The sequence below is a fragment of the Polypterus senegalus genome, chromosome 10 (genome assembly GCF_016835505.1).
Source record: "Polypterus senegalus isolate Bchr_013 chromosome 10, ASM1683550v1, whole genome shotgun sequence".
Classification (NCBI taxonomy): Eukaryota; Metazoa; Chordata; class Cladistia; order Polypteriformes; family Polypteridae; genus Polypterus; species Polypterus senegalus.
Window position 1 is genome coordinate 100,532,830 of NC_053163.1, and position 25,847 is coordinate 100,558,676.

General features: G+C 37.8%; 1 long non-coding RNA gene across 1 annotated transcript in view; it reads right to left on the reverse strand.

The window, feature by feature from the left end:
• Positions 1–631: 631 nt before the first annotated feature.
• LOC120536250 overlaps positions 632–25,847 on the reverse strand; it is a 30,929-nt gene continuing 5,713 nt past the window's right edge. Inside the window, exon 3 of the long non-coding RNA XR_005635086.1 lies at positions 632–714. This is a non-coding gene — a long non-coding RNA (uncharacterized LOC120536250). The remainder of the gene's footprint in view (positions 715–25,847) is intronic.

The window sequence follows — 25,847 nt, forward strand, 5'->3', positions numbered from 1 at the left end:
AAGTATTTAAAAATACTCATAAAAACACAAAAATACTTGAGCAAATATTCCCTATTATAAGACCAGACATTACAAAAAAAAAATACATAAAAAAGCAACATTTTAATTGTGATAGACAGATTCATCATATTTCATAAAAAAACAAAAAATGCATTGTCCGTATGAAATGTGGTTTCTGATTTCTGTTTACTTCTTTAATGGTAGAGCTTGGATAATATGGGCAATAGATGTATATTTTCTATGAACTTTAAAATTGCTCTGGAGTGTTTTTATTCATCTTTTCCACTGCTTCCTTAACTGTACCACAAACTGCAAGGATGTGGACTCCTGATTAGTTCAAGCATTGTAGTTTAATTGTTGAATACTAAACAACACCAATAAAGCAACAGAGTCATCTGGTGAAGCACTGCTCGAAACTTCAACTTGATAAAATAGATTTTGTTTTCTATAAAGAATATTCACTGTAAAGAAAGCAAAGGGACAAAGATAAAGATTTAGGGAGTCCACCCAGTATAACGTAGTAACAGCCAAAAAAATGAACTTCAAGAGAGTAAACACAAATGACTGTCATCGAATGACTAATAGAGTGAAGGCTTATGATTTTATAGATGAAGGACAGGAAGGGGTTGGATCTCAGGCAAAAGTGGTCTGTAGGAAGGCGTGATGTAGCAGCGGAAGTGGGTGGAGTCTTAGCTGGGTTTTTCTTCTGGTGGTCTGTGGAAGAGAGAGAAAAGGCATTAGTACCATTCATCAACCCCTGGCTCTGCATCTTACTCCCTGTTAAGCCCTTAGACTGCCTCCCATGTGCATGTGTGTGACATCACAATTAGACAGAAACACAGTTTCTTCTTGTCATTTAGAAGGCTGCAGCAGAAGCTCAACCAAAGATTTCAGTGTCTGGGCAAGCTGACTCCGAAAAGTATTCCAATTTAAAGATGTATTGGGCCAACTCAGAGTTAGAATGGTGGTAGGCAAAGCATTTTGCTCTAAACTATGTGAAGTGAGATAATCTAATAGACATATCTTGGGAGATCTTGCAGGAAAACCAAATTACCCAGTGTGACGGGCGGCTGGGACCCATGCCTGGCCGGGATGCCCTTTTGACACTGGATCTGGGGGAGCAGCCATGGGATGCACACTACTTCCCCCAGAACACGTGGTGGCAGCCCCCCTGGGTTGCATCGGGGCCACTATTGTGGAACACCAGAGCTCATCCCTGTTGGGCTCCGTGGCCACCACCATGGGGAACTGCATGGCTTCCAACACAGCCACACCTGAAAGTATAGCCTTAATTACGTCAATTATCACCTGAAGCACATCTGGGTGGGCTATAAAAGGAGCCTGCGGCCACTACTCAGGTTGCCAGAGTCGGGAGGAGGTGGACAAAGCTGCCTGGGAGAAGTAGTGGAGGAAGAAGAGTGTGTTTTTGGGTGTTTTTCATTTGGTGTGGTTTTGGGGACTGTGTAGGGCCTGTGGGACACGGGGAAGATGTGCCCCATTGTTGAAGACAAAATAAAACCTTTCTGTTTATTTTTATGCGTGCCTATGCTGTCAGTCTGTGTTGGGTCGACGCCTATATAGTGCCTTTGCCACACCAGATAAGGTGCTAATTCTCACAAATCTGATAACCATCAGTCGCAGGACTGAAACCAAGAACATTAAGTAGCAACATTGAGTACAATGTCAACCTTAACACTTTTACGTATCATATTGTGTTTTCTTATTTATTTCTTCTTTGGATATCTTTAAATCTCTGCGAAAATCTATTGTGAAAAGTGCTTTGAAAATAATTTGAAATGAATTTAATCAACACTTCCAAACAAACATTTTAGACTTGATGTAAGCAGAAGTTTGTCTCATGTTTTGTAATGTTTACTTGATTAAATAGCCAAAACTAAACTAGAAAATTACTGTGGTATTAATTATTATTACAAATTAAGAGCTGCAATATTCTTCATCACATACTTTCCAAGCCAATAATACTTTATTAGCCAAATTCCTTCCTACCCAACACAGCTTTTCACCTTTTATATGAAGAGAACGTATTCAGCCAATTCTTTTACATTCCCTTCTCATAACCCAACCAACCTCAAGCTCTCCAGCCTTCCATGATGCTATGTAGAGTGAACAGCTAAGACTCCCCTCCCCAAAATGGGAGTTAAGAGCTCCTAGAATCAGTTTTGTGGCCATTTGGTTTGTTAAATAAAATTCCTCAAAAGGTAATTCTGCATTATTATTGAGATTGAGATCTTCAAAATATTAAGACTTTTAGATTTTAATTATCTCAAAAAGCTTTCAATAATTGAAATAAACTACAGAGCTTTATCCTGAATTTAAAAGGAAACAGCATGATCAATACTGTTAGGAATAATATATGTTAAAAATGCATTTCATTTGTCATGAAAATTGATTCTTTTGGAGCTATTCTGGCTTAAGAAATGGTAAACATATTAAAGGACTTAACTCATTAGATTTAGAATGACCTAAAAAGATTTTTCTATACTGCATATATGCACTTTTACATAAAGGTATAGTATGCATACTTAAATGCATTAAAAGAATGACTGAAGGTGATATTTGTCTTTGCAACATATCAGCAATGTGGTGAATAATAGTTAAATTATTAAGCTAGAGTATCTTAGGACGCAATTGGGAACAATCAATAAAACTGCAGCTTTACTTTATTTTGCACAGTATGTATTTTTGTAAATCCTTCAAACACACCTTGGGGCAAGGATTATTCTTCTCATACATTTTCTTATCTTGGAATGTTGATCGAAAAAGGCCAATTTGTGTTCATGAACTGTGCATTCTGTGCTTCAGAGATATGAGATATTTGCAGCCAGAAGGAAATTTGTCATGATAGCTTGTTGAAAGAGGTGGAGGACGATTTTCACAAAATTTCAAGAACATGAGTGAGAGAAATGTGTAAAACATCTTTGGGATATGTTATTCGGTAAATGGAAAAGAACAAAATAAACACCCGCACATGTTAAATAGATTATACAAATGTTAGTAATTAAAAATATTATACAAAGAAAAAAATGACAGTGTATTTAGGATAATGTTATACCTTAATAATGTTATCATACACCTGACACTTTTATACAAAGTTCCTAGTATTGCATAGAACAAACTTTAAAATGTTTTTCTAGGAATTATTATTGTAAATTTACTACAGACCCAAGAAATGTGTTAGGCGAGAATAACATGAAATATAAAATAAAAATAAAAAATGCGCACATACAGTATGCATTTATGCAACTTGTTTGGCAGCTACAGTAATTAAGGTGATTTCAGCACAGCTACACTGAAATGATACTAAGTGATACTTCAGTTAAAGTGTTGTGCATATTTTTCAGCACAGAGAAGTCATGTGACTTACTCAGAGTCACAATAAACCAATAATGAGTATTTTCTAACTGATCATTACATTATAAAAATTTTAATTTTTGTTGACGTAGCTCTACATACTGTACATTCATACATGTTGTTATCTGAGGTACTTTTCTGGCAACAGGTAATTTTAGAATATGCTTTTGGAATTATGTGCAAATCATTTAATTAAAACAGAGTTGTTCTTTAAAATACCAACTAATATATATAAACCTGTCTTTGGTTTTTCTAAAATGTAATTTATACAATATTGTATGACATTTTTAATATAGTTGTTGATTTTAAAACCAAGTTTTATCATCTTGCTGTACTCTGTTAAGCAGGAAACATGTATAAAGTTTGAAACTGCCAAGAGTATGTTATATAATGGTCTAATTTATTGTCTGGCATAGTTTCTAAATACCATACCATTGTGAATTTCCCCTTGGGATTAAAAAAGTATCTATCTATCTATCTATCTATCTATCTATCTATCTATCTATCTATCTATCTATCTATCTATCTATCTATCTATCTATCTATCTATCCATTTTTTTTAATTACTTTTATTACAGAAACACCATTTTGTTTGGTACCTTTATGATGTTGACCGTCTTGTTTGTTGTTATTATGGCTTTTACAATGATGATGACAACACATTGTTGTACCATTTTTCACCTGTTATGACTTTCCACATAGTTGGAGGAGGAAACTGTGAAAAGAACAGGCTATGCCCATAAAGTGTTGAGGTTTCATACAAAAACTCCATTTAATATGACAGAAAATAATAAAAAATCTAAGTGAAAAGCCCCTAGGGTTAGAGATTTCATCTCTTAATAGGTTTATCTCATCCAGGTTGTGAGCTCTGTGAATTCTGTTGGTTGAATGCCAACTTCCCATTGTCATCCTTTGTGATGAGAGAGGTTTGTGGCACTGCATTAAATAAATGAATTCAGAGTGAGCTGGCTCCAGGCAGCCACAGACGTGCTGCTCCAAGGTTAAATGAAGCATTTGGCTGATCGTGCATTCACATGCAGTCACGAGCAGGTCAGTCAAGTGGTTCATTCACACCTCGGAGTTGCAGCACATCCGCCCAGCTAGTTTAAAAGGGAGTCTGGAAGAGTGAAAAGGAACAAGAAGAGAATGAAAATTAAAGAGAGAGCAGGAGGTAGAATTGGAAGAACAAAGTGACGTTTGATTTTTGGGTCGTAGTTGATTTTTTGTTTGACTATTCAAATTAATTTTGAAAGTATATTAAATCTGACATTATTGTGTATGGACATGTTTTCAAAAAATGCCTTGCACGTGCAAAATTTATAAAAAAATACTTGCCAAAAAGATGCAGCCTAATAGACTACCATAAACACCAACGATATGCTGGATGCTGCCCTGCTTCATGTTGTTTACAGTACAGGACATCAGCAACTTTGTTAGTTCTTGATTTCAAGCACGAAAAAAAGAAAACAAAATTACAGCTGTTGCTAGAGATGTCTTTGGGATGTCAGGCTGGAAATTGTTAATATCCACCGAGCTCTGATTCAAGTATCACAAGTCACTTTCAAGTCGCATACAGTATGTCTATATATCGGAATTAGTACCACATGTAAAAGTCTGATCTAAAAAGATGACCTTCCATTTTTTACGGTTCATGTTTCTTTAAAAGATTGGATCTATGTCACATATGACTGAAAAAAATTAATGTTGAGCATCACTGTGAATGTATCGGTAAAAAGGTAGATTGGTACTTAATCTGTAAACCTACAAGGTTAAATACAGTGCTAATCTTACCAAAGCAGATGGTGATGGTGTGGGTTAGCTCCACACTACCGGATGCATCCCTGAAGGCTCTTGAGCGCCACCCCCCCAATGATAATGAAACCAAGGGATTAGCTTAGCAAATGAGAACACTCACATAAAGCAAGGGGTAGGTGCAAAAGTGCATCAATGCTTTAATTAATACCATCCAAACAGTGTTCAGAAGTGCAGTGCTCAAATGTCCATAAATAAATAATCCATAAAGCAAGTGATCTATGGAGGTTAAAACCAAGACAAATAAATACTCACTAAAAGCAAGGTTAAAATATTAAAATTCAGCCTCCAGTGCAAACCTCCCCACCTAAGGAGGAGCCCAATCCACAGTTCAACAAACCTTCTGCACTGCTCCTAGACTTGGGCCCCTGCAACCGTCTGTGGCCCCTGCTGGGCTCCATGCCGAGCCTCTGACTCCCACTGCCAGACTCGTGTCCCTGTGGTAAATGGCTCCACCCGCAGGATACCTCACTGAGCTTTTTAATACCCCTGCAGCTCCCACTGCTTTTTCTCTAGGCCTTACACAGAGTTGCTCCAACCAAGCAGCGCATCATTCACTCCAGCTCCAAAATGCAAAATGGCCTCCTTCAGACTCTGGGCGTCAGCCACATGCTCTCCCAAGGGACTTCCTCCTGGCTGCCTGCCTTCTCCCTCTCTTGTTCACATGCACCAGGTCTCTCTGTCTCCTGCCTTATCTCTCCTTCCTGTAGCCTCCTTTTTCTCTTTCTTCCAATCTGTTTTTTTCCTTGGTTTTTAATACCTCCACCTTCTGTCCCATGCAGGCTCCTTTATCCTATTCTGCCTAATTGGGTACGGGTGCGATGAGCCGCTCCCTCCAGAGCATCATTGAGGTGCCTGACTGAGCTGCCAACTTCCACACATGTATGCAGCATGGTTAGCCAGTTCCCCATTAACTACATAGGGACACATACTCATTCACACCCACATCTGACTGGAGCCTGCACCTTCTTGGGCTGTAAAAATTCATTTAAAACTGGCCACCGATTTCCTAACCACAGATCTGCTATACCACACAGCCCCAATAAATTACATATTTACTGTGATTTTTCATATAAGGAAAACTTTATGGTGAGGTCACTACCATTGCAATTTACCAAATTACCGTTGTAATTTTCCAATTAATTACCTGTGCTACCTTAGCTATTCAATTGAATTCAGTTCATTCTTACATGGCAATTATGCAATATTCACTTTTTACTTTCATATGCACACATATTAATTTGAGGAATTGTTAGTAGCACCTTATTTTTATTCATACCTTTCCTATATCATCTCAAAATCATCCTTCTTGGCACTAGGTATGTGAAAATCTTCTAATTACCTGGAATTGAAAATTCTAGCGTGGTGTCCATCGTAAGTGTGAGTTTCCTTAATAAACTTGGTGAGATATCCTGTCATTAATGAAGCATCATTTTCTTACGGTATGTCAATTCATGTCATTAAGGAATCTAAGTTCATTTTTTTTATTCACTATTAACATCTTTGCAGAACTTGACTGATAAATTATTAAAATGCAAATGAAATGCTCAATAAAGAAAAAACATAACAGGTAGTGGGACATAGATATAGAGCTGCACTCTAAAATGTAAGGTTGCTGGTTCCAGCTGGAATCTAACTCACTATGTGACCCAGAGCAAATCACTTTATTCTATACTGACCGTGCTACCTGACTAAGTTGGGTTGAAATCTAAGTGATCAACGTAGACTTACTTTGCATGCATACTTTTCTGTTGTATGCCATTCAGTATTAGATTCATAAAAGCAGTGTTAATGTGTGTGATGCGCCAACTATTGGGTTGATAGAGACACAGCAAGCAGACGGACACACAGACACCCACCCATTTAATTTTTTTTTGTTCTTTATTTTGCCTTATACAATTTCTTGTATTAGGAATTTGTTAGTTTTCGCATCTGCGGTGGGTTGGCATCCTGCCCTGGATTGGTTCCTGCCTTGTGCCCTGTGTTGGCTGGGATTGGCTCCAGCAGACCCCTGTGACCCTGTATTCGGATTCAGCGGGTTAGAAAATGGATGGATGGATGGATAGTTTTCGCATACCCCTTGGGATCAGACATTGTACAGTGCCCCTGGAACAATTGAAGGTTAAGGGCCTTGCTCAAGGGCCCAGCAGAGTAGGATCTCTTTTGGCAGCAACGGGGATTCAAGCCGGCAACCTTCGGGATACCAACGCAGATCCTTAGCCTCAGAGCCACCACTGAGGTGACATGTTAGGCTGACATAGCAGTAAACATTTCACTGTACTGTCTACACTTGAAAGTACTAATAACTAGTTTTTTCTTTTGTGTTTTTGTCCATGATGTGCCAAACTGAATCCTGTTCTGTCTTTTGGAAACTTTTTGTCTGTAAGGAACCACGTCTGTTGACTTTATGTCATTTTCAATATTGGCTTCTTCATATTTTCCTAACTGTTTGTGTCCTCTCTTGAGGTCATTCAGTTAGTTACAAGGCAGTATGTATAGGTGTTTCACAATGCTTAACTGTCTCACTGTATGTAAAAGGTCAGCAACTACAAGGATACAGTAAGAGTTGTGGTTACTCTAACCTCTCTCTCTCTCTCATTCCTCCTAGGGCACGAAGCAGAAGCAGAAAATGGCCGACATTGGGGTAACTCGCGTTGAAATCATAGTTGAAGAACTCCAGGCACTCGACGAACAGATTCAGAAACTCCTGTCCTGACGGAGATACCTTAGAGTGTCTAAAGGCCCGGCTGCTGGATAAACCGTCCTCACCATCTGTAACCGGTGAAACATCAACCCCGTGTTGTGCCGACCTCACCCCTGCGTCTCGTAGGAGCGACACCGCTGATGACCTCGGTGGATTTCAGCACTGCAGGCGGGGGTTCAAGGCTAGAGCACCTCCATCGGCAGAGGCGAGCATCCTATCTCAGAACCAGTTTGACCCTCTCCGCGTCCCCAGTTCGCCTTCAGCCCCTGGTGATGTAATAGTGGTAGGTGATTCTATTGTTAGAAACCTTAATGTTGCATGCCCTAAAGGAAAATCGTTTGTTTCTTGTTTTCCCGGTGCTCGTGTCCGAGATGTGATGAGACATGCGCCAGCAGTCTACGAGAAGCACAAGGAGAGGGCAGTTGGTGCACCGACAATCAGAAATCCTCAAGGCTGACTTTGCAGTTTTGATTAAAGACACGAAGGAGAGGACCCCATCGGCAAAGATCTTCGTTTTAGGTCCACTACCTCTCATCAGACGATCCAACGAGTACTACAGTCGTTTGCTAGGATTGAACAACTGGCTACAGGGTTTCTGCAAGAAGAAAGACGTTGGTTTAATCAACAATTGGAATCTCTTTTTGGAAAGGCTGCATTTCTTCAAGCGTGATGGCCTGCATCCAAACAATTTCGGCGCCTGGGTCCTCTCCGAAAACATATCAAAGGTAATATGTTTATCTTGACTATCTATCTCTGCTCTTAACCCCTTCCGAAATGATACTGTTGTGCTAGGACATGATAAGTGTTTAATAGAATCTTCCGTTAAAGTGCACAACATTAATACTGTAATAAGCAATCTCAATGCACGTAGAAAATCTAGGAAATACGGCATAACCTCCAATAATCTAATTAAAATTACTATTTTAGAGGAACAATGTATTAAAACTATAAAAACAGATCACAGATTAAACAAAAAATACACACAGAGCGGCTAATAAAAATAATTTAGTTCCTATTCCAAATATCAATAACGCACATAGTATTCATCTCTGCACCCCTGAAACATTAAATATGGCACTATTAAATGTTAGAGCTTTAACTAACAAAACGTTTTTTATCAATGATCTTATTAGTGATAAAAAATAGATCTTATTGCACTAAATGAAACATGGCTTAATTCAGATGCCGGATGTTTTAATCGAATCTGCCTCCGGATTACAGTTTTACTCATGCAGACCGCCAGGGAAAAGGGGGCGGATTGGCTAACATTTACTCGAGCCATTAAAATGTAAAGATGTCAGTTTTGGTAAGTTCAAGTCCTTTGAGTATCTAGTTGTTATCATGGAGATTCTCAAGTTCTACTATTATCCGTGTATAGACCTCCTAAATATAACGCGTCTTTTTTTGAGGAATTCTCTGACTTAATGTCAATTTTAATTACTAACTATGACACACTCCTAATAGTTGGCGACTTTAATTTTCATATAGATAATCAGTGTGATCTAAAAGTAAAAATTTATGAACCTCCTGGATTCTTTTGATTTGAGACAACTCATAAATCAGCCTACACATAAAGCAGGTCATACATTAGACTTAGTGATTACTAAAGGACTGAAAGTTGATATAAAACAGATCATTGATATTGATCTATCAGACCATTTTCTTCTACTTTTAATATAGAAATAATGATAAAAACACTCATGAGAAGCATATTGTTAAAAAACGCTTCTTTGACTCAGCAGCAGCTTTAAAACTTACAAACATTTTAAGCAATCAGTCCGTTTATAGTGCCAGCTATAATAGCGAGGATAATGTAAATAGTAAGGTGGAAAGATTTAATACTAAAGTGAGAGCTGCTGTTGACATAGTTGCACCTGAAAAGACAGTGAAAAAATCTTCTAGCATTGTTATACCATGGAAGACCCAAAGAGTGTCTGATTTAAAGAGAACAGCAGAGCTGAGCGTCAATGGAGGAAGACTAAACTTACTATCCACCATGAAATATTAAAAGTCAAAATAACAGAATACAATAACACTGTCAGTCTTGAGAGGCGCTGCTATTTCTCTAAGATTATAAATAACAATGCTAGTAATCCCAGAGTCTTATTTTCTACAATTGATCACCTACTAAACCCAGGTAACTCAAAGGAATGCCTCCTAAGTGCTTCCAGTGAAACCTGTGAGGCTGTCGCTGTATTTTCAATCAAAAATTAATGATATTAGAAATAACATAGTATATCCCCCAACACTAAGGATCCTCCTAAACCCCAGCATCCTGTTATAAACAAATTAAACTCTTTCACTAGGATAGATTTACCTGATTTACAAAAATAATATCTCAATTAAAACCCTCCACCTCGTCCTTGACCCAATACCAACAAGGTTTTTCAAAGAAGTATCAGGCGCTAATTGATAATGTTCTTGACATAGTAAATTCGTCATTAGATACGGGGGTCTTCCCAGACTGTCTTAAGACTGCTGTAGTTAAACCCTACTTAAGAAACATAATCTTGACCCCTGCTCTTGAAAATTTTAGACCCATCTCTAACCTGCCATCTTAAGTAAAGTTCTGGAGAAGGCAGTCATTATGCAGTTAAATGACCACCTAAATAAACATGCTATTCTTGATAAATTTCAGTCAGGTTTTAGAACAAATCACAGCACAGAAACTGCACTCGTTAAAGTAGTAAATGATTTGCGGTGAATGCAGACAGAGGCCATTTATCTGTTCTCATCCTCTTAGATCTGAGTGCTGCATTTGACACCATTGATCACAATATTCTTAGAAATCGCCTTAGTCAATGGGTGGGCCTCTCTGGCAGTGTCTTAAATTGGTTTGAATCCTACCTGACAGGGAGAAAATTTTTGTTAGTTGTGGGAATTACAACTCAAGACACATGATATCCATATGGTGTTCCACAAGGCTCTATCCTGGGTCCGCTGTTATTCTCAATCTACATGCTTCCGTTAGGTCAGATTATCTCAGGGCACAACGTGAGCTACCACAGCTATGCTGATGACACACAGCTGTACTTATCAATAGCACCTGATGACCCGATTCTATTGATTCACTAACACAATGTCTGACTTGTATCTCAGAATGGATGAATAGTAATTTTCTCAAGTTAAATAAAGAAAACTGAAATCTTAGTGATCAGCAATAATGGATACAATGAGGCTATTAGAAATAAACTGGATACATTAGGATTAAAAGTCAAGACGGAGGTAAAAAGCTTAGGGGTGATTGTTGACTGTAATCTGAATTTTAAATCACATATTAATCAGATCATTAGGACAGCATTTTTCACTTAAGAAACATAAGTAAAGTTAGACCTCTTATATCACTGAAAGATGCTGAGAAATTAGTTCACGTTTGTTTTCAGTCGACTAGATTACTGTAACGCACTCCTCTCAGGACTACCCAAAAAAGACATAAATCGTTTGCAACTAGTGCAGAATGCAGCTGCTAGAATCCTAACTAGGAAAAGAAAATCGAACACATTTCTCCAGTTTTGATGTCACTACACTGGTTACCTGTGTCATTCAGGATTGACTTTAAAATTCTGCTTATGGTTTATAAAGCCTTAAATAATCTCGCCCCATCTTATATATCGGAATGTCTGACACCTTATATTCCAAATCGTAACCTCAGATCCTCAAATGAGTGTCTCCTTAGAATTCCAAGAACAAAACTTAAAAGAAGTGGTGAGGCGGCCTTCTGCTGTTATGCACCTAAAATCTGGAATAGCCTGCCAATAGGAATTCGCCAGGCTGATACAGTAGAGCACTTTAAAACACTGCTGAAAACACATTACTTTAATATGGCCTTTTTATAACTTCAATTTAATCTTAATTTAACTTAATCCTGATACTCTGTATGTTCAATTCTTCATAATAACTATTCATGGTGGTTCTAAAATCGTACTGACCCCTACTCTCTTTTCTGTTTCTTTTTCCGGTTTCTTTGTGGTGGTGGCCTGCGCCACCTCCACCTACTCAAAGCTTCATGATGCTCCAACAATGATGGATGGATTAAAAGGCAGAAGTCTACGTGACCATCATCATCATCAAGTCCTTCCGTGAGAACCCTAAATCCAAAGAGGACTGTTTCATTTATGTTAGGTAGAATGCCCAGAGGGGACTGGGCGGTCTCATGGTCTGGAATCCCTACAGATTTTATTTTTTCTCCAGCCGTCTGGAGTTTTTTGTTTTTCTGTCCCCTGGCCATTGAACCTTACTCTTATTCTATGTTAATTAATGTTGATTTATTTTGTTTTCTTATTGTGTCTTTTATTTTTCTATTCTTTATTATGTAAAGCACTTTGAGCTACTGTTTGTATGAAAATGTGCTATATAAATAAATGTTGTTGTTGTTGTGTACACTGGGGTTCCTCCAGTCATACAGTTACCACTCTCCATGACAATGAACAGGATAGGCATTTATACTGTATTATCACAGGTACACTTTGACAGGCCATCCACTTATCATTACAATGCTGATGACTTGGAAAGCAGAAGTGTTTCATTTCAGAACTTGAGTCAGTCTGTTCAGAGACCCACCAAGGCATTTGCAATTAAGAACCTTACTTTAATGTATTATTATCCATCCATCCATTATCCAACCTGCTATATCCTAACTACAAGGTCATGGGGGTCTGCTGGAGCCAATCCCAGTCAACACAGGGTGCAAGGCAGGAAACAAACCCCGGGCAGGGCGCCAGCCCACCGCAGTGTATTATTATTATTATTGTTCACCTCTTAACTAAAGAGGGAAATATCTTTCAGTTGACCAAGAAAATTGCACATTCAGATATCTTCATTTTAAAAAACCTTAGGGCAACAGTGAGGAATACATTGGCTTCTGTGAGTTTGTTGAGTACAATCCAAACATTTAAATATAACATACTTAAAAAAAGAAAAATAACTAAGTAAAAAAAAATGAAAATTAAATATACAACTTTATTCATCTTCAGGGTTACATGAAACTACATGCCAGTGGTCTCCAACTCTGGTCCTGGAGGGCCACAGTAGCTGTATGTTTTCTTTCTAACACATTTTTTAATTGGTGACCAGTTTTTGCTGCCAATTAACTCTTTTTCCTTTCATTTAAATTTTGTTTCCCCTGACTTTCTTCATCGTTCCTCTGAATTGCTTAATTTCTTTCCTTAAATGGCACCCAAACAGAAATGAAATGTAAAGTGAATGAGCCAAAAGAAGACCAACTTAATCAGGGCCTCAAACTCCAACCACTTTCATTCCAAGCAGTTGCTTAATTAGGCACTAGTTCTTGTTAATTAAACCCTTTCTTTAATTCCATGGCTTGTTGCTGCTCTCATTGTGTAATAGCATATATTTCTGAGAGTGTTGATTTTCTCTTTTCTAAGAACACTGTTAAAATGTTTTGGGGATCTGAGCAGATCAACATTCCTGAGACCTTCACCTTTCTTTATTTTCAGATATTGTGTGATGAGTACAGTTTGCTAGTCATGTTTTGGCTCATTTTGTATCTCACTATTGCTTGGTTGCTAATTAAGGAAAAAGAAACAAGGGGTCTGAGTCTTCAAAAGCAAAGTAAAGTAAAAATGAAGTCAAAAGAAGGTAATTAGCAGCAAAAACAGGTCACTAATTAGGAAAAGGGTTAGAATGAAAACTTGCAGCCACTGTGGCCCTCCAGGTTAGGAACCCTTCCTATATACCCTTAACAATGAATAAATACTAAAAAATAGTTTTATTTCACTGATGGTCTTCCACCCAAAGAATGAATGCAAAAGTTATAATATGTACAATTGTGTATTTGTAGTCCTAAACTGATATCCTTAATTAATATTTCACTAACATCCATTTTCCAATCATTTCTTGTTGTCCCAAACTGGCTTGAACTTTTGAAATCTAAACAAAATATGTTCCCTTTTAAAGCTTCAATTTTTAAACAGTAACAAAGCAATGAAATATGTGTGCTAAAGAAGTTCCTATTAAAAGTAATAAATAATGTTGCTATCAAGAGTATTCCTTTAAACTCTAATTGGCTGCAGCAAAATAGATAATTAGGTATAATTACTCAGAAAACAAGTCTGAAGTTAAAATTGAGCAGCATACAATGTAATGAGTCAGCTTTCTCAGAACAAGTTGCTCACATTAGTAGATGAAGTGTTGTCTTTCTTGCTGAGACATTCATTATTTGGCTTTGTATAATGCTTGTATCTGTGGCAGTCAATTACTGTTTATTGTGTATAGTGTCTTTCTTGATGAACATCATCTCAATGCATCGTAATATGTACTGATTAAGACATCAGAATTTGAAATGTTATTGCCTGTGCATGTGTGTATGTGTGATGGTTGGTAATTTGATTTCCCAGCCAGAAATGTAATCACTTGCACTTTTTCTCTTTGCCTCCAGAGAAGTGACTGTGTTAATCCTTTACATTGAAAAGAAGAAGTAAACATGAACTAAATTAAAGAATCCTTCTTTATTCTTACTAGAAAAGGCGATGGAAAAAGAAAAGGAGGATTCAACATCAACAAGCTTCTGTTCTAGACAGCCGCTTTCCCCAGGAAAGTAAACTGAGTCAGTGTCACTCCACCCCACCCCACCTGATCTGACTCTAAGTAACAGCGCCAGCATAAATTCACACCTGATCTGACGCTGTTCGTTTTCAAATAATATTGCATTAGTGCGATGATGTTTTCACATATATTGTCTCTTTCTTTCAGGTGTGTAATAGAAACCACAGCATAGAGAGAAGTGCGTACATTGCAACAGGTACATACGTTGTAAATGTAGGAAGGATGATTCTTGCGTGTGTGTGAACTGTTAACATTTGAATCTGATGATTGCATATAGTGCTGAAGTTACTGCTCTGTACTATTCTTTCCTCTGCATTTCCTGGAGTACAAAAGAAACAGCATACAGCAACATGTGGGGACTGGCAAGATCGGGAAAAAGAAACGCGCGGTCACTGATTACAAACCATAAGAATGCGAATGAATATGAATAATATGAATAATGTTGCATCCATGCCACAAAGTTTTCCAAAATGTACTATGCAGGTCATAAAATGAATAATTCCAAATATCATATATACCTATGTCTCTGGTTTTTTTTTTTGGTTTTTTTTTGATATCATAGACCATAAGGTGCATACTAATTCAGTGTGAGCAGGAACATTCAATAAAACTGAATAAAAAAAAATCAAGTGACGGTGAGATACGAAGAAGGCAGATTCGCCAGTGTCTGTGTGTCAGCTTTCATCCCTCCAGATGAGAGAATGTCCAGTTCCATTGTCTCAAAACACTACTCATATCCCCAGTTATTCCCAGTTTGAAATAAAAACTAACAGCGTCAGATCCCTGGGTGGGGGGGCAGTAGTATGTATCGTGATGTAGAGAAAATAAAAGTGAAAAAAGTCCTATAAATGTACACCGTGTGTTACAGATGCAAACCAAGTGTATGTGTGTACTCTATGATATTAACAATAAGAGCAGTTCACTATTGAAAACGGCAAATATAGGAGTGAGTCAGGATCGAACCAGGGACTCTTGATTACAAGTCAGCAAATCTTACCACTACGCCATAGAAGCTGTTATCATTTCCTTGAACCTTTTGTGAAAGTGTTTATTTGATCTTTGGACTTCAGGATTCATACATTATACAGTTTATGCCTACATTTTGTCATTTACTACTAAAATATGAAAAACATTTCTGTTTTAAAAATGTGTTTACACAGATTATTGTAGAAACAGAACACCCATGAAATGTGTGTGTTCCAAATAACGATCTATTATTTCCACTCTAAAACTCCACTTCACTCCCAGATAATCAATCAAGGTATGAGCTGGCAGAAGTTCGTGCACGTTCTAAGTCGGTGGGGGGATGAAATAGCTGGCTGCTTGCTGCTTGTCTTTATCGGCACATTTACAGGAGAAAGGATGCTGGCGGCGAGGTGCGAACGGATTTAAGGTGGGCCGGATCTACGAGTTTTTTTCGTAGGCTCTGGTAATTCTAGTGTTAACTGCTATGACTTTTCATGTCTGAAAAGCTGATGTTGTCACAGTGTGTAAAGAGCCCTTGAGGTTACAACCACTCCCCAAAAAAAGAGCAGAAATATAAATGGACAGCAGAAAAGAAATGCCATATTTTCATTGATGCTCTTTGGATCTCAATATTAAAGATTTACTCAATCTATGCTATGAAAAGAGATTTGAAGATTTGTAAATAAAAATGTGAATCAAAATAAACATAATGTATAGACTTAAACTGACAATATTCAATCAATGCAAATGCAATTCAAATGAGCAAACAGAACAGAATACCGCAGCAAGCAACGGCCATATGATGAAGCTATAGCTTTCCTGTCACCAAACCTCACCAAATCTGCTTGTAAGCTGCATTTTTTCAACTAAGATTGTCACCCACTCCTGTGTGGAAGGAGGTTTAACCCTGGTTAAAGTCAAAGGTATGAGGCAAGTCAAACACATAATATTGAAAAGACCCCATAACTCAAAATAGCACATGATATTTTTGTTAAAATGTTAAAGAAAACCAGGACTTATTCTGTATCATTGGGTTGAAAAGTAGAGAAATTTTTAGAATTTAAATTCTTTAATCAAAAGAAAGCCCAAGAAAATTAGATTTGCTTGTGCCTATAAAAGAGTGGTCTTTCACTCCTAAAACTCTAAAAGGCTTTGGTTCTGGTTTCTGCAGAAGTTTCATTATTTCTAGGAGCAGCTACCAGTCCTCTTTTTTCATATGTCATTTCATCAACTAATTTAAATGCCTCCATTAATACAGCTCTAATTAATTTTTTACCTAATCAGAATAAAGACCATTCTCAGTACTTAAATGATCTCTCAATCTCACTGATGATCTTAGATGTCAAGATATCAGCTAAATATCTAGTTGGTTACCTGACACATTTATAAACTGACCAGGATTTAAATAATACACATTGCCTTCTCTACAGAATTGATATTGCCCCGATTCTACTACACCAGCCATGCTACTGTCATTGGACAATAAAAAGGCATTTGCAGGGTTTTCCTATGGCAGGTCTTGGGCTCATTTGGGATTGGAACAGATTTTATTAACATGATAAACACTTCTCTCCTCTCGCTCTACAATTAGTTTTAGAAATTCAGATAAATCTCAACCCTTCAGAGTTTACAAAAGTGTCAGACAAGGATGTCCATTGTCTTATTGTTTAAGACAGAGCCTCTAACAGTCTTTCCTCCCAAAATCAAATTTTCAAATCCTTTCTATATACACCAAAATCTTACTATGTGCAGTCCTTGGCACTGCTCCTTAGGGTCTTCTACATATCCTTGAATTGTTTAACTGCTATGAGTTTTCTCAGGAAACAAGATAGATTACTCTAAATCCTCCCTCCTCTCGCTATATCATCTCTATCAGGAGTCAGTCCATCCATTCTCGATTCCCAAACAAATCTCTTTAAATACCTTTGCAGTAACAGATTTTAATATGGATAAAACCTGCCTTTATTTCGTCTATGTTTACAAAAGTAAAAGTGATAGTCTAACTATCATTAAAACAAGCCTTGTTTTCCATGTTAACTTTATAAATTCTATGTTGCACCCACCCTATCCTGTCAGTTTTTTTACTGTAAACCAGATCTCTCCTCTACCACTTATTATGGAATAATAAGAGACTCTGTATCTAACCAGGTTATTCAACCCTAATGTGTGTTGAATTAGATGGAGCATTGTCCTTTCTGGACGATGAATTGTACCAGGCTTATAAACAACATCCAATACTGAATTGGATTAGCTTCTCTGTGCACCTTCCATCATGGCTCCCTATTAAGTTGAACCTGGTTACCCTTCTTAGTTACCATCTATTTATTTTTTTGTACACTGAAAGTAAATCCCCTTCTTATTGACCTGGTATACAGTAGATGAGGTGTTGAGTCTATGACCTAAATGGCATTTCTATGGTCCAGTTTTTAATAATTTAACTTTCTGAATTTGTGAATATCTAATTTTTTCCATTGTGGGCATGTCTGTATTACTATTCTTGGAGATACTTTTGACGATTTGGGGCTCTGAAAATTCTCATCTATAAAATCTAGGTTCTACATTATATCTTCTTCCTTTTTTCTTCAGCTAAAATTGCCTCTTATTTAAACAATCCACAAATGGTGTTTAAAGGTGCAGTGCATCACATCGTCAAATAAATAATCCAAGAAATTCAAAGTGCTTGTGGAGGGTAAAATAATCTAAATAAATATATCCTTTAAAATGAGGTTAAAATTCCCAGCAGGAAGAGGTCCTTTAAAAAACTCATAAGCCCTGGTGCTTCCTTCTTTCTTCTGATGTTCCACCCCCAGCTAACCCTGTTTGGATTCCATAGCCAGGTCAATTTTGGCTTGGCTCGGGTATAGTCACACCTTAATACCTGGCTTGGGTCTCCATTGCCAGTCCATCCCTGGGGCAGCATGCCAAGCAATACACACACATGTCTACCACCGCCAGTCCTAAGGTGCCACTTCTTCTACCCCAACATCACACAGTAAGAGTGTACCTTGTTCAGCTTCAGGCTCCTCTTACTTAGGCTTGCTTTCCATCTCCTGCCTTTATCACATCGTACACTGGCATCTCCCAATCTTGCTGTCTCTGTCCTTCTTTACTTTAACCTCCATTCTACCTGTTTTCCTCTTTCTGTTTCTCTGTTCTTACTTTTCTGACCCTGTCCTTCCATGCAGGCTCCTTTTTATTTTCCTGTGTGATCGATTGCAGGAGTAATACACTGTTTCCTCTGAAGAGCGAATGAGGCACCTGACCAATCTGCCTGCCTTTGCACATGTGTGCACAATTAGCCAAGTGCCCCAATCAACCTCTAAGTGAAACACACTCACACACAGCCCGCACATTCCCGGCCACGATTATTCATTTAAAAGTTGCACAATGCCATGGATCACTTCTCACAGTTCGTCTTTTAAAAAACACCCTATATACTGCTCTACTTAAAGCTTCCTACAAACATACTTTCTTATATTCAATCAGACTGCATGACCTTCCATCCGATATTACTCTGTAATAAAATACTATTTTTAGAAAAATCATATTTTCATCAAAAAATTCTAATTATCAGAACAAGCCAATTCAAACTAGCTTCCCAACTGAATCTTACCCTCCACATGTATTATGCAATGAGACTCCTTTGACTCTTGCAACCTGTTGGGTGTATCACTGAGGCCCCAAACCCCAGACATCAACACACCCAACACCCAACATCCAAATAAACAGTTTTGTTTTTTAGCGCATTACCTTTACACATGAACAAAGTCCACTTTTATAGACACCAATTATATAATGTTCCTTTTTTTCCTCCTTCCAGTCCTCCAGGTGTGTGTCACCTTCTGTCTCCTGACTTTGACTCCACTGTAGGAGTCTGGACAGCTTTCTTTTATGCTGGACCCAGCACTACCTCCAGTGCCATAACACTGAATGGCAGAAGTCCCAAGAAACAGGGAGTTCTTCTCCCTGCAGCGCCCTCTTGATGCACCCAAGGACCCTGACAGGGTTGTCCTTCAGGACTACAAATCCCATGGATCCATAAGGGTGTCAATAATGGATCCATGCCAGAGGAGCATTGCCATCTATTGAACTTGGGGGAGAAATTGTTTTGGATAGACAATCTCTCCTTTTCCATCCACTATGGCTTCTAAGTCAGGAAAGACATCATCAATCAACCTGGTGGGGATGCTTATCCATCCACCTTGGCACCTACACTCCCTTTCATCTTCCATCTTAAATGTCTCATCCTATTTGTCTCTTGTGTTTAGCCCCCCCATCTCTCTCTTAGATTTTACCCAATAAGACCCCTTTTTACTCCCCACATAATTCTGCTTTTGGACATTTATACTCATCCTCTCCTATCATTTTCCAACAGATTTTGTTTTCACCAGGGCACCATTGCTGTGAAATTGTCTTTCGACTCCTGATAGAAAGTATTTCTTTAGATCATTGAAAATCTTCCTTTTACAGAATAATTTAATGTTCCTCAAACTCTCTGCTATGAAGATTAATGGAGCTTCTGAATGTCAGTGGTAAACTGAATGCACAATTGCTGTCATCAAAACAATTAATGAGAATATTTAATTTCTACTCTAAAAGTAAACTTCCTTGTATAACTTTCCTTTGGGCTCATCTGCGAGCTTACATCCCTATACATGTTCTCTATGAAAATGGCTATAGAAAAATATAGAAAGGAAACAAAACTCTTTACTCTCTCTTTCCTGCTTCATACTAAATTTGATCTTGGCCTTTATAAACAGCAGATGTATGTTTTTTTTTCACATACCATGAATTTCCTTTTGTTGTGTCAAAACATGAAACACAGGGTTTTCTTTCCTCTTGTTCTTACTAAATTCTATATTTTCATATTAACCCTTGGTTTTCAGACAAATGGGCAAACACCATATGCTTATACTACAAAAGGTGTAGGAGGCAAATAATGGCATTAATCATAGATCTTCCCAGCAATGTCATTTGTGAAAGATGGCAGAAACGTTAAAATACAAACAAACACAACAAAAGACAAATTAAACCTAAGATTATATCATCATTAAAATGTTTGGGGCCACTAAAGTAGTGGCCAAATGTTCTGGCAATGACACTAATGTTGTGTTTTGCAGATTTCAGATTATTTTTTTATGTTTCTGGGGTATACTGAAGAACAATTATAAACATTTTATAAGTTTATTAGAAAATACATCAATTTCATATAAAAAGTCAATATTTACAGTATTGACCCTTCTTCTTCTTCATCAGCTTCTGGGACAAATCCTGACTGATAGTGATCCATTTTTGTCTTTTTAGTTTTTGGAGTTAATCACAATTTCTGGGCTTCTGCTTGTCTACTCATTTCATGAGAACTGACCACAGGTTTTCAATGGGATTAAGATCTGAGGAGTTTCCTGCTCGCAGGTCCAAACTTTCAATGGTATGATCTTTGAGCCACTTTGTTATCACTGGATTGTTGTCTTGGAGGACTTTCTGATGCAATTCTTTCTTTATTGCAGTGTATTTTGGGCAGAATTGTGAATGGGCCCACTCCTTTGGATGAGATGCTACCTCACACATAGATTGTCTCAGGTTGCTTCACTATTAGCACAACACAGGACTCATGGTAGTGTTCACCTTTTCCTTCCCTGGACAATCGATTTTCTAGAGGTTCTAACAATCGGTAAGAGGATTCATGAGAAAAAATAACTTTGCACCAGTCTTCTGCCATTCAGTCCTTGTACTTAATTAAGAATTTTGTCTGTCCTTGATGTTTTTCTTGGAAAGAAGTGGCTTCTTTGCTGCCCTTCTTGAGACAAGGTCGCTGTCACTGTGCATGCAGATGTACTCACACCCACCTGCTGCCAAAACTGAGCAAGCTCTTCACTGGAGGCAACATGATTCTGTAGCTGACTCCACAGGAGGAGATGGTACTGGCGCTTGCTGGACACTTTTAGCTGATCATTTGTGCCAGGGCCAAAATAAGTAAAAATGTTTTTTGTGATAAAAATAACTTTTTATGACAATAAAAAACTTTCCAATGAATTAATATGCACTCTACACAATAATATAAAAACAATGTGAACTGCCACCACAAAAACTGAAGCCGCACATTTTGCAAAACACAACATTTGTGTCACTGCCAAAATGTTTGCACTCTACTGTAGATCCTGATACGGTCTTGTCACTACCCAGTGACAATAAGTTCTTCTTAGTATTCCAAGAGGCAAACTTTTATTCATAGTTCTTCAGTTTTCTAACCTTTACGTCAAAGTCTTAAAAATTGTTCAAGTTTCATATCCAGGCTAAGCATTCCAGAGTGGCTATTTATAGATTACAATAGGAAGTGGAGTTGATTTCTAAAGCTGGGAAGAGAAGATGTTTCAAAGCACCCAATGACATTTTATGAGACTTTTCCCAAGGCACCTTGACTGGGATATTTCTGATCTATATATTGCCACAGTTTCCATTGGGACATTCCTGGGGAATGGGATGGGGAAGTAAAGCAGTACATCAACATTAGAAGAGGTCTGCTCAGAGACTCAGAACTGATGTTAGCATAACAAGTTGCAAAGCCTGTTTAGGAATTTTTAATAAAATGAAGACTTGCCAGCATTTCTTTTTTAGAAAAGAGGTGATTGAGTAGCTGAAACCCCATCTGCTTGGGAAGTGAAAAATTATAGAGTCAATACATTTCCTGAAGTGAGCTTCATCATAAAGAGTGAGAAACATTGTTGGCAATACTTTACAGAAGAAACATTACTGAACAAAACAATCTTACAATTTTGAATAAAGACTTTGATTATTTCTTTCCTTTAGAAAGACTACCTTTTGATTTTGCAGATGGCCATTGGAGTCTAGCTATACCTTTTAGTTTGGATACAACTTAATAACACATATCCTATATTGTATAATAAAAAATATGTATGTATTATGTTCCAGTACATGTTTACTGGGATCTGCAGCATTTGGTGCATTGTATGAAACTTCTCTTTTTTGCATTTTATCTTCAAATAATGCATTTTTTAGTTTTTTAATCATTCACTCCTTCCAATTAATATCAGTACCAAAAGCATTGCCCCTTTTCAAGTGTTAAGCTTCAAGAGGTTTTGCTCCTAGTATACCTGGTGTAGGTTTTTGTTCTTTGTAATTAGGATTAAAGTTAACATGTTTTTCCCATTTTTCATAATTTTTTGGGGTTTAGTGTTAATTATTTGTTTGGATCTAGTTTTCGCCAGTAATTTTCATATGATCTAATTTTGAGTTAGTAAATCGTTAATTATTTCCTTCTACTTCAGTTGTGATTAATTATGGAATTTTTTTTTGACTGTGTTTGCATTATTTATTTTCCCTACATTGCATGACACATGAACAATAATTTCAGAACAATTCAAAGCTGACACAAAGTGAGGCGTGATGGCTAATAAGGTAGTCTTCAAATTACTTTTCTGGTTTTCTGGTTCAGTTTCTACCTATGAGTCACTTAACCTGCTAGTGGGAAAATGTGAAAAAATATACTGTATATATTCAGTTATAGTGTTTTCTGATCCAATAAGTCACCTTGGAAAAAAAAGGATCTATAAAATGCACAATAAGAAGAGACAGAGAACAAACCTAACATGCACATCCCCACAGAAGACCTCAACGAATGTGGGGAGACTGTACAAATGGCAAACAGTAAATGACCAGCTTTTGAACAGAGCTCAGGAACCTGGAAGGAAGAGGTAATAGTGCTAATTATCTACAACTGTATCATATTATACATGCACAATATCATCTAAGGGTTTTCTAAGAAATAATGATTTAGAACATTGTAAACTACAATATAAAATGAAAATGGCATCACATCATAGCTTTCACAGAAGGCTAACTTAACAGATTGTAAAGAGGAGAAAAGCTTAAGCTGGCATTCCTTTCTTTTTTAACAGTAGAGAGATTACTGTTTTCCACACAAAAAATGAAAAATAATAGCCTACTATATGGCATGGCTAATTGATTCATCCAGTCAGTACTTTGCTGTTTTTCCCATTACCACCTGCATTGTAGCACTTTTAGTGATGACTGTTCTTCTGTTTCAGCACATACAAGAAGTTGTCTTTAAATATCAGTACACAAGTGACCTAAAATCCATTAAAGGAGCCATGAATCATCTATTAAACATTGGCTGGTTGACTGTAGCTTCAGTATTGTTGGTTAATATTTAAATTAATGTCTTTGTATTACACTTTCTTTACTCATAATGACTACAGTATTTTGCGCACTTAAAAGCCTTTAATTTTCTCAAAAATCCACGGTGCGCCTTTAAATTCGGTGCACCTTATGTGTGCACTGAGTTCCAAAATCTGTAAAAATGTTGTGCATTTTAGTAAGCGCTCCGCTTGATTGACTGTCGGACCATTTCCTGCTGACATAGGGACGTAGTATTACGTACACTACATACGCTGGCAGCGATAAACCAACTGCAGAACATAACATAAAGCCACGTACAGACGTACGCTTACCTCCGCCACGAGGTATATTGTACTACTGGTGCACTGCAAAACAACATTTGTTTGGCTAAGGACGCTGAAAATGGCATCAGAGAAGAGACATGCTTACGATGCACAATTCAAACTACAGGCTATCAGTTACGCGGTTGTAAATGGGAATAGAGCAGCAGCAAGAGAATTCAAAATCAATGAATCTATGGTTCAGAAGTGGAGGAAGCAGGAGAATGAATTGCGCCAAGTTAAAAAGACAAAACAGAGTTTCCGCGGGAACAAGGCGAGGTGGCCAGAGTTGGAAGACCAACTTGAACAATGGATTCTTGAACAAAGAGCAGCTGGGAGACGTGTCTCTACAGTCACCATTCGACTGAAGGCAATAACGATAGCACAAGACATGAAGCTCGAACACTTTCAAGGAGGTCCGTCTTGGTGCTTTCATTTTATGAAAAGGCACCATCTCGCCATCCGCGCACAAACTACCGTGACACAGCAACTGCCAGCGGATTACAAAAAAAAAAACTGACCATCTTCCGCACCTACTGCAGCAACAAGATTAATGACAAAAAAATCCAGCCCAACCACATCAACAACATAGACGAGGTCCCTCTTACTTTTGACATCCCCGTGAACCATACTGTGGAGAAAAAGGGGACCAGCACGGTATCCATACGCACTATGGGGCATGAGAAGTCAGCTTTCACTGTTGTTCTTGGTTGCCATGGTAATGGACAGAAACTACCACCTATGGTCATTTTTAAGAGAAAGACGCTGTCAAAAGAAAAGTTTCCATCCGGAGTCATCGTCTTTGTTGATCTGCGACTCCATGCGTGCCCATATCACCGCTACTGTGAAAAAACAAGTGAAGCAAATGAATACGGAGCTTGCCATCATTCCGGGAGGATTAACATCGGTGTAAACAGGGCATTCAAAGTGAAGTTGCGAGTGTCATAGGAGCGATGGATGAGAGACGGCAAACACACCTTTACTAAGACTGGGAGGCAGCGCCGGGTGAGTTACGTGACCATATGTGAATGGATTGTGGATGCCTGGGCTAAGGTGTCTGCTTCGACTGTTGTCCGAGCTTACGCGAAAGCTGGAATTATTGCTGAACAGCCACCCGGCAACGAGACTGACTCCGACAATGACGAGAGGGAACCTGGCATGTTTGATGGCGAACTTGTCCATCTGTTCAATTCAGATATAGAAGGTGAGGACTTCGATGGATTTGTGACAACAGACTGATCAAAAAACAACATGAGTGTATTTTTAAATACGTACTAGAATAAGGTTTAACTAAACTCATTGTTTTGCTTCTGTTACCTTGTTTTTGCATGCACCGAATAATACGGTGTGCCTTATGTATGGCTTAAGTACAGAAATAAGCCCCGTAATTGAGAGTGCGCCTTTCAATCCAGTGTGCCTTATGGTGCGCAAAATACGGTAGTCTGATTGTATTATTATGCTTTATATAACAAGACAGTCACCAGTAATGACTGGTTAACTTTTCTTTCCAAACATTAATGACAAAAGTGGCATCAGCTTCCATTTATCATCAAGGCAGGCTATATGTCTAGTTATACATGTGTGTTTTAGATCTGTTATCTAAGAGTTATCTTTCACAGGTATGAAAATGTAATGAAAATATTCTGGATCTTACCTTTCTATTAAGCTTTTTCCCTTTCACCAAGAGACTGTTATCAATCTTTTTTCTTTGCAAACAATGATCCACAGGAAAATAATTCACACATCTTTTAGTCTATTGGGGTATACTGTAGGAGCACTGAAAGAAAATTAATGTCCTTAATGCAAAATAATAATTAGCAATTCTGGCAGCAGAGGAAATAAAACCCTGGAGGACATAAAGGGAGCTTTTACCCTGCACTGTATAATATTGTAATACCTGCTAGAAAAATACTTTGTTTTTCTAGTTTTAATGCAATATACAACATACTAAG